This window comes from Prionailurus bengalensis, chromosome E2 (assembly GCF_016509475.1).
Source record: "Prionailurus bengalensis isolate Pbe53 chromosome E2, Fcat_Pben_1.1_paternal_pri, whole genome shotgun sequence".
NCBI lineage: Eukaryota > Metazoa > Chordata > Mammalia > Carnivora > Felidae > Prionailurus > Prionailurus bengalensis.
Window position 1 is genome coordinate 56,205,475 of NC_057352.1, and position 10,675 is coordinate 56,216,149.

General features: G+C 41.9%; 1 long non-coding RNA gene across 1 annotated transcript; it reads right to left on the reverse strand.

The window, feature by feature from the left end:
• Window positions 1-5,599: 5,599 nt before the first annotated feature.
• LOC122494526 lies at window positions 5,600-8,195 on the reverse strand. Its single transcript, XR_006300194.1, has 2 exons — window positions 7,575-8,195; window positions 5,600-6,263 (listed from the first exon to the last, which is right to left on the reverse strand). It is a non-coding gene; the product is annotated as an uncharacterized LOC122494526 (long non-coding RNA).
• Window positions 8,196-10,675: the final 2,480 nt, after the last annotated feature.

Sequence of the window (10,675 nt, forward strand, 5' to 3'; positions counted from 1 at the left end):
AGGATCCCAGCTTGGGTCTAAGCTGTGTTCATTGTAAAATCTGGACATGATTTCAGCACTGGTGGGGAAAGGCCACTATGGAGTCTACCTGATGAGAAGCTAAGGATTCACTTGGGCAAAGGCTGAGATGCAGGATGAAAGAGTTGCTCCAAAGAATAGGTCCCAGGGTGGGGCTGGCTATCCTTGGCTGTCATCCAATGCCAGTAGGTCCTACTTACCTCCTGGAAGCATGCAGTGTGTGTGACCCAGTTCACATTCTGGAAGAATGCAGTGTGATGGCTCTGGGTTTGAAGGCTGGTGATAATAGGTACCTACTAGTCAGGTCCTTTCCTTACCCAAGGTCAGGGGCTCACTAAGATCTCCATGGGACTTTGAGAATTCAAGTTGCTGGCACTGCGAAAGCAAGGCAAAGTAGCTGATGAATTTGATTAAAGCCCATGGTCTATGAGTGGAGTATCAGATTATTTTGGGATACAATTATTGGCATCCCTGTCTCCTTTAAAGGAAGGTAGGGGAGAACTCACCTATTTATCCTTCTGTTCATTTATCCATCTAGTTATCCATCCATCCCCTTTCTGTTCTCTCTACTTTGTGGTTCTCCTCAATAAGCAGACAAGTTCTTTCCATGTGGCTAGGGACAATGGCTGTTGATAGCCCTAGATTATTCATACTAACACAAAGGGAATTTCTCTCTTACATCATCTGTATGTCAATTCCAGTGAAGAAATGCCACTGGCCTTTTTGGAATCACATGCCCTCAGTTACTGTGTTCAGTAAAACAGGATACTCCAGTAGGTAAGCTCATATCAGGCACCCACCCTGTGGCCAGAGGAGAAGGGAAAAAGAGGGGAATATCTAGGGCAGGAAAAACAAACTCACTAATAAACTACAATATCTATCACACTCTATATCACACGTTCCCTCACTCCTCCACTGACATGAGTTGAACTCCCAAGTTAAAGCCTCCAAGATTGATGAAAAGGAAGTATGGATAGATACTGTTCCCACTTGCAAATTTTGAACTTTATAGTTTAGCTTATTCAGTTTTATTTAGTGTGACTACCTCATTTCCCACCATATTGATTTATTTATTGAGTCTCTCTCTAATACAAAGGAAGAAGCAGGTGGAGAAAGTACTGTAGTCAACTGATGGAAAAATGGTTTTCTTCATGGAATCAGCGAATACCAGCCCGTTTCTTCATCTTTAGCTGCACAAACCATCCCCACGTTGGGGTAAGTATCACCTTGCATCCCTCTCCTCTGTACCTGTCCCCATTTGTAATAGTGTCATCAGGACAGAGAGGAGTGAGGAGGTGGGCTGGTGGGATGGTGTGTGTGTGAAGGAGTAGAGAGAAGTCGGAAGAGGAGAAAGCAGACTTCTGGTTCTCCTGTGTGTGTGAGTGTGCGTGCGCGCACCCACACACACACAAACACACCTGCACGCACAGGCACAATCATGTGGATTAGCTGATCAACGCTTTGTTTAAAAAAAAACAAACTCTGAAGTTGAGGATAGTTTTGTGATGACTGATAGGACTCTGAACACCATCCCTTGTTCCAGGAAACTCACAAGGGGGTAATTTGGCACTTGGTCAACAATTCCTGAGAGATTTTAAAAACAAAATAAGAGTGTTTGCAACTTTCTTTACAAGTCTTTCTAAATCTGAAGAAACAAGCCCAATTGTTAACTAATAGCCAATAATATATTGGTTTACAGTGGATGCAATAATAATCTGTATATTTGGTATATTTATGTTCATTCTATAAGTGTTATTTGTCTGTTTTTAGTTATCCAGAGGAGTTTATGATTGATCTTTTCTTTTAAAGATATTTGTTAATTTCTGATGCTCATCATTGGTCAGGAACCCTTATCCCTTTACAAAAGTGAGTCCAAGGGAAAAAGAGTACTTTTGTGCAATGATCTACTTAAAAACAACATTCAAGAGCATTCTGTAGCAAACAATTGGGAACTGCTGGTACTCTTTAGATTCTAATATAAACATGGTCAAAAAGTCTGGGCATGAGTTAGAAACAAGTGAATATTAAAAATGCAAATGGAACAGCTGAACTCAAGGGAAATGCTTCATAAGCAGACAAAAGTACCATCAAAAATGCTGTAGTGGTGTTATGAAATTTTAATTCATGATCAAAAAATTTTCTCGCAAGTCCCAATACTTCTTTCCAATATATCTTTCAAATTATAGTGGGACCCAGTGGATAACTTTTTAAATATCCCTCAAATTGCAAGTAGATGAACATTTGGCCCAAATACTTTAAAATTCTTACTCTGGCTAAGCTTGGGGATTCAGTAGGAAGAGTTACATCAGCACAGACCAGCCCTGCCTCTTATATCTTACATCTTCTAGCAACCAGAATGTGTTTCAGGCACGCATTTTGGAGTTATGTTTAACAATCCCGAGACATCATCTCTATTCAGCCTCACAGCCTCCGGTGGAGACGAAGAGAATATTAAATAATCGAGAGGGCCTGCCATGAAATCTTGCAGCTCTTGAGTGAAGCTCGGCATCAGGGTGACTGCTTTTTAAAAAAATATTATGTTTGCATTTTGTTTCAGAAATAATATGCTTTAAGCTCTTAAAATGAGCATTACTGGGTGCTCAAGGTCAGGCACAACCTTGAGTGTTAATGGAGTGTTAAAAGAAACCGGTTTAAGGTAAATTCCACGGGTCTTACACTGAAAAAATTTATTTAGGTGCGACTGAGCTTGCAAACTCAGGTAAATCATCCACACTTGACAGCGGTGTGGAAAGAAAGCGGAAACAAGTAGAAAGCCAGTGTTTTGAGGTTCGCAAAGGGCTTGAGGTATGGTGTGACTAGAGGTCTGTTGGATGTCTTAGCTTTCTATGGCTGTGCAACAAATGACCACAAGTTTAGCAGCTTAAACAATTCCCGTTTGTTAGCCCACAGTTCTGTAGGTTAGATGTCCAGTACATCATGCCTAACTTCTCTGCTCAGGGCCTCACTTAGCTGAAGTCAGGGTGATCGCTGGACTGAGTTCTCACCTGAAGGCTCTAGGGATGAATCCACTTCCAGTCGCATCACTGTTGTTGTTGGCAGAATTCAGTTCCTTGTGGTTGCAGGGTTGAGGTTCCCATTTTGTTGCTGACTGTCATCTTGGGCCCACATTCCTAGACCCATGGGCCCCTCCATCTTCAAGTCAGCAATGGCACGTCAAATTCTTCTTGTGCTTTATTTTATTTTATTTTATTTTATTTTATTTTATTTTATTTTTTTAATGTTTATTTATTTTTGAGAGGGAAAGACAGAGCACAATTGGGGGAGGGGCAGAGAGAAAGAAGGAGACACAGAATTCGAAGCAGGGTCCAGGCTCTGAGCTGTCAGCCTGACGTGGGCCTTAAACCCATGAACCACAAGATGATGACATGAGCCAAAGTTGGACACTTAACCACCTGAGCCACCCAGGCACCCCTCTTCTTGTGCTTTGAAATGTTGATCTCCTCTGTTGTTGACCTTTAGACCCAGATTTATTATTTAAAAAAAAGTGTTTTTTAATGTTTATTTTTGAGACAGAGACAGAACATGAACAGGGGAGGGTCAGAGAGAGAGGGAGACACAGAATCCGAAACAGGCTTCGGGCTCCGAGCTGTCAGCACAGAGCCCGATGCGGGGCTCGAACCCACAGACCGCGAGATCATGACCTGGGCCGAAGTCAGACGCTCAACCGACTGAGCCACCCAGGCGCCCCTAGACCCAGATTTAAAGGGCTCCTGTGATTAGGTCAGGCCCACTCAGGTAATCTCCCTGTCTTAAAGTTAATTGGTTTGGAATGTAATTATATCTGTAAAATCTCTTTATAACATAAATAATTATGGCAGTGATATCTTATCATATTCACAGTCCTAAGTTATACAGGGTATGCATACCAGGGGATAGGACCTTGAGGGGCATCTCAGACTCTTTCTACCACCGTGGTGTTTGTTGAGACCCACACCCTGCAACCAGAGGCACTGCCTCTTAGAAGACTGAACTTCTGATGAGTCTGTTGGAAGGAGGGGGACAAAGGAATAATGATTCAGGCAGGGGTGGGGGTTACCTAGAAACCACATGTGCCTTTTATCGGGTCTGCGTCCTAATGTAGCAGGCACCTTATTATGTCCTTCTTAAGACCTGAAAGAATAACATGAACTATCTAGAAATCTTGATAAGTGAATACATGAACCTAGCTGGAGATGCAGGAAAGAGGCTGGCCTCCTCTTGTGCCACCACTGGGAATCCATGAAAATTGGGAAAAGATGTCATTTAATTGGATACAGTTTTGTGGGCACTGCCTGGTCAGTTGGCTATCAGATCCAGGACAGTCCCACTCACCCCTCAGCCAGGCACCTTGTGCACAGTCATGTGCAGTGTCCCTGTGTAGACTCTGGGTCCAACACAAGTGGGCCTGGGCCTGGGCCTGTGTGGGTCTGGGCAGTAGACACAGAATTTTGTTGCATCTAGAGAGGGAGAACTATAAACACTATCAATTTACACAGCAAAGTGCAAAGGGCATAGAGAAGAACTTCTTACCCTAGCACCATTGACCTTTGGAGCTGGACAGTCCTTTGTGGTAGGGGCTGTCCTGTGCATTGTAGGATGTTAGCAACACCTCTGACCTCAGTAGCATGCCCCCTAAATTGTGACAACCAAAAATGTTTCCAGACATGGTAAAATATCCCATTGAGGGCAAAATCACTCTCAGTAGAGAATGGCCATAGATGTATAAATTCTAGAACATAGGATATCCCTCTAATATCCCATGGAAGCTTTCTGTCTTTTAGGACTGGAAGTGAGGAATGTAAATATTGGAGAAACCACAAGCAGTTATGTGACTGTAGGGCAGAATGTATGAGAGAGTGAGACACAGAGAGAGAGAGTGATCTCTTTGCTGAAGTCCTGATCAAGTGGCATCTGAATACTGGACGTCAGTACTGGTAGTGCTATTCCTGAACTTTTAAATTACATGAGCCAATATATAGATACATTATATATATATAATATAATATAATATAAGATTAGATTAGATTATATCTTATATATATCTTATATATTATAATCTTATAAGATTATATTATATTATATCAATTTATTATTAGATTATTACTAGATTATATTATATATAATATATACGTATGTATGTATATATGTATGTATGTGTGTGTGTGTGTGTATATATATATATATATATATATATATATATATATAAAACTTAAGCCAATTTATGCCATTACTTTGGCTTTCTGTCACTCATACCTAAAGAGTCCTACTTGACACAAGGGGCATTGCAGAGAGAGTAAAAAGGATTAATAATTAGGACACAACAGGGCCTTGTCATGTCCTTCATGCATGGGAGGCTGGTTGGGGTCAGGTGGTCCAAGGGCCTTGTATGCCATCCTGAGAGATTGGAACCAACACTGCAGAGGGTTGGTAGAATAAAGCCATTCAGCATTCCTGAAACTCTGAGTTTGGCTTTTATAGCCAGAAGGTATTGGAAAGCACCCCCATTCTCATTGTCTTAGATGTTTCACTTCCATTGTAGTAAAATAATGGAACTGGTATTAGGAATGAAAATCCATAAACATCAAGAAGAATATGGATCCATGACCCATAAAGCTGATTTATTAAGAAAAATTTGCCGAGAAAACTTGATTGGTTTTATTGATGGAATGGCTAGAGTAGAAGATGAAAGGGTTGCAGTATAAGTCATAGATCTTACTTCAGTAATGCAGCTGATATATTATTTCACAAAATTTTGCTTGACAAATTAATTCAAATTGGGTTGGCGGGGAGCTGTCTGCACAGATTGAGAGCTGGACGAAGATTCAGAAAGCAAGGTAATGACAAACAGTCATGGATGGAGATACTATGAGCTGCCTGATGTGCTCCTGGAAGGGTGATCTGGCTCTGGCTTCACTGAATCTCTTAATTCCCTATTGAGAAGAAGGGATCTTTTGAGAAGAAGGTGTAAATACAGAATGGTCAGCCTTAGCTGACGGGGTCACTTACTGGATGGGCAGGGAAGGTCACTAGGAATTGAGTGACGTGGAGGAGGAATTGGACAGACTGAGCCTACTTAGGTTGAAGCTTCATGGGGAATGTCAGCAAGCCGAGCTCACGGTGGGGCTGCAGAAGAGGCTGGGGATCTTGGCTGGAGTGGTCAGAGTGTGGACCATGATTATGATGATGATTATGTCTCTGTATCAGATGTCATCTGTGTCCAGATGTAAAAGCGCAAATCCAAATGCCTATAATAGGGCCAGGTGGAGAGATGACAGAAAGAATGTTTGACCCATGCAGCAATGAAAATAAATGTAATTTGTCAACCTCAGTGAGTCTCCCAACCATGATGTTGAGTAAAGTTAGCCGGACCCAAAAGAAGACATTCGGTAAGAGTTCATGTCTATACAGCTCTCCAAACTATGTGCCTAGAGGTACATACATACACAGTAAAAATAAAGTGAAAAGTAAGAAAATGATTATCCCAAAGGTCAGCATGGGGGTGACCTTGGAGGGAGGTCGAGATTGTGATTGGAAGGACAGATAGGTCTTCTGAGGTGCTATGTTCCACTCCTTGACCTGGGACTTGATTACATAGATGTTGGCTTTCTAATTGCTGTTTAAACTGTGGTGCATTTTATGCACTTTCCTGAATATATGACGTATTCTACAATGAAAAAAGGAAAGAAAAAAGAGTTCAGGAACCCTCCAAAGGCAGCAGCCGCTGGTTAGTTCCAGCGCACGGCCATGTGACAATGGGGTCAGTGGTGTCAGATCAAACTTTTCAAAGAAGTAAGATACATGAATTTTTAAAAAAAATGTGAAATAAACTTGTAACTAATTCCAAAATTATTTAGACATCATGTAAGCCGACAATGTGGACCAGATAAAATAGGTCTAAAGGCAAGACTGAGCCCATGACTGCCAGCTTATGACTTTTGTCTCAAAAGTCAAAGATGGAGGGAAGGAGAACATTTTTACCTGGCTGTATTTACCAGCTTTGTTTGCACTGATTTTTATCTGAGGAACTTTATGATAATTGCTAAGGCACTAGTGGGTCCTAACTAAGCACTTCCCAAACATGTCAGTCTTTCTACTTGCTGCTATTCTATTTTAGCTGGCATTCAGAGAGTTTAAGAATTTTTCACAGTATTAGACAGCTAGTAAGTGGGAGGGCCAATATTTGAACCTAGGCTGATTTGATGGCACAGCCTGTGCCTTTTACTGATTTCACAGGGGCTGTGAGTAGGCCGCAAACCTGGTGCCTCTTTTCTAGCCCTCTGCTCCGGCAGACGTCATTAATCCATCAGTGCTCTTTCCTGCTGTGGGGAGACCCGTCTCCTGTGTGCTTCACCCCAGCACTCCAGGAACCCATTCACAATTGATTGGACTTGGTGACTTAGAGGAGATGCATTTACTCTTCTGACATCACGGACTACTTCTCCTGTGATTCAGGGTCAGGATGGACAGTTCCTAAATGGTGCTGTTAGCTCAAGTAATGTCTATTACAGCCTGGTTCTTCAATAAAGAACTGGTCAACCTGTTGCTCTCTCACGGACCTGGATTATTTTTCCTGCTGTTGACACTGGTCCCATCGCATCTGCTCCAGAACCAGGATGCTGGCTATGGGCTCTCCAGAGACTGACATGTCCTCAGTGCAGAGAAATCACCTTGAAAGCTACTCCTCTCACTGTACTTTGAAAGAAGAGCATTATCAAAGGTGACTAAATGGGGTGTTAAATGATCTTTAGAAAAAGGGAAGGACAATGATGTACGTGACATCAGGTTAGTGCGGAAAGGAGAAAGGTGATAATGATACATCCGTCTCCTGTATCCTGGTTAGAGATGGACCCAACCACAGGGGCTGCTCTGAGAAACTGCAGACCACTGGGTTCTGGTGGAGCCTGAGGGAACACATGGCCCACCACCCTCATTTCACAAATGAGGGCCAGGGGTGTAATGTGATTCATCCAAGGAGCAAGGATGCTCTTTCCTTCACGCCTGGCCACTCTCGCCATGATAAGAACAAAATGGAGGGCAGTCGTTAAGAAAACTAGTCTTGACTTTACATCCTGACTCTGTTATGTCCTAGCTGTGTGACTTTGGTTTCTTAACCTGTCGTCTATAAGATGCACATAATAGCAGGACATATTTTATAGAGCTGTAGGGATTATAGGAAGAAATGCAGGTGAAAGTATGTATGTCTGATGCCTGGTGTGAAGCAAGGGCTCAAAGGATATCAAAGGATATACACATGTATACACATTTATATATTTACATAAAACCCTCAAATCTAATATTCTGGCAGGTAATATGCTGTAAGACCTGTATTTCTAAGGGCTTCAATAGTTAAAATTGACTCTTACTTTATGAGGTTGGATTTATATGGCCATTTCAGTTCTGGCATGTGATCATAGAAGGACAGCACTGTATCTTTTATAAGGAAATATTGTGTAAGTGTTGCTGTGAGAGGCCCCTTGGCCCTGTGCTGGCACCGTTGTCTAAGACATAATGCTTCTTAGTATCAGAATGGCGAATATAAGTGACGGTTTTCCTGCATTGGGTATATTTTAATAATAGTTGAAAGTTATTTGAAATCAGGTCTTTATAAAGAGAAAAGAAAGCTTCATTTAGAACAAAACAGATATGGGGTGCCTGGGTGGCTCAGTTGGTTAAGTGTCTGACTTCACTCGGGTCATGATCTCGCGATTTGCGAGTTTGAGCCCCGCGTCAGGCTCTGTGCTGACAGCTCGGAGCCTGGAGCCTGCTTCCGATTCTGTGTCCTGTCTCTTGGCCCCTCCCATGCTCATGCTCTGTCTCTCTCTGTCTCTCAATAATAAATAAATGTTAAACAAAAATGGAACAAAACAGATACTATTCATAGAAGAAAATGAACTATGTCCTGATGACTATCTGGGGTCTTTCTTGGACAGCCATGGCCATATTGGTCCTAGTGGTGGGAGTGACTGAGCCTAGGCTTGTTAAGGATGGGGCAGTTAGGTAATTACTTACCTGTTGGGAGGAGCTGAGCATCCCAGGGTGGAGTCAGGATCCAGAGCTGAGCAGGCTATTTGAATGAGGGTCAAGGAGAAAGCAGAAGCCAGATGTGAGGCTTTGGGAAGAGACAGGGATTCCAGGGAAGGTGCAGGTCACAGAGCTTCCCATGGCCTGTGGGGTTGCTATCCAAGTTGTCACTGTTTGGTTGTTGTTGTTGGCCTTTCCCAGGAGGAAAGCATGTGTGTTTGGGGGTAGAGGTGGGAAGTCAGGGAGAGAAGGCTGCTGTTAAGGGAACTGAGTCAGTTCAGGCAACAAAGATAGACAGATGAATAGATGGAAATACACATAATAAATATATACTATTTAGGCAATAGGTAAGTAAAATAGGTAAGGTGATACAATAAGCAATGATATATAAGTGACAGGTATAGACAACATGTAAGTGATAGATGGATAGATGGATAACAGATAAGTGGTAATAGAGACTAGCTAAATAGTTAATAGAGTGATGGATGGTGCATTGGTTTTCTGTTGTTGCTGTAACATGTTACCACAAACCTAGTGGCTTAAAACAGCACAGATTTTCATCTCATAGTTCTGTAGGTCAGAAATCTGGGCAGCTAGATTGGTTTATCTGATGTCAGTTTCATGTGTCCAAAGTCAAGGCATCAGCCAGGCCTGTTGTCCCTTTCTGGAGGCTCTGAGATGAATCTCCTTCCAAGCTCATTCAGATTGTTGCTCGAATTCAGTTCCTTCTAGTTATAAGACCAAGATTCCCAGGGAGCAAGGGAACAAGTAAGGGAGTAAGTCTCTCTTACTCTTGGAATGTCTCCTGCTTCCCACTTCTGTCTCATTTCTTCTACTTCCTCATCTGCTTTAAAGGCACACCTGATTATGTCAGGCCCACCAGGATGATCCAGAATAACCTCCCTATTTTAAAGGCAGCTGATTAGAACCTTAATTATATCTTCAAATTCCCTTTATAGCAGTAACTAGGTTTGTGTTTGTCCTATAACTAGGCTGTAGGAATCTTGGGGTACATCTTTATAATTTCGCCTATGACAGTTGGATGGATGCGTGAATGCATGGATAAATAGATAGCTAGATAAGCAGGCTATTGATAGGTAATAAATGGATGGGTAGCTAGCTAGAAAATGGATAGGTAGATATGTGAACAGATGGAAGTATAACATTGATAAGTTAGGTAAATACCAGTTCATGTCTGTTATATAATTACCAATGCTTCCACAAATAGAGTTTGGGTAGAGTTCTTATCCAGGAGTGAGCATGATGATGCCATCAAGGTCTGGATCTGATATTTCCTTTTTCATGATCCTATATTTATGACTTACTTATATGGCCACCACTTACCACATCCTGGTCTTGTGACACTTTATAATTGAAGCTGATATCAGAGTTGGATAGATTTTTTAGTGTTTGTAAGTAATTATCCTATTTTCCATCTCTGCTTATTTATTCTTTTTTAAAAAAATGTTTGTTTACTTATTTTTTGAGACAAACACAGAAAGAGAGCATGAGTTTGGGAGGGGCAGAGAGAGAGAGGGAGACAGAGAATCCCAAGCAGGTTCCACACTGTCAGCATAGAGCCCAGTGTGGGACTCGAACTCATAAACTGTGAGATCATAACCTGAGCCAAAATCAA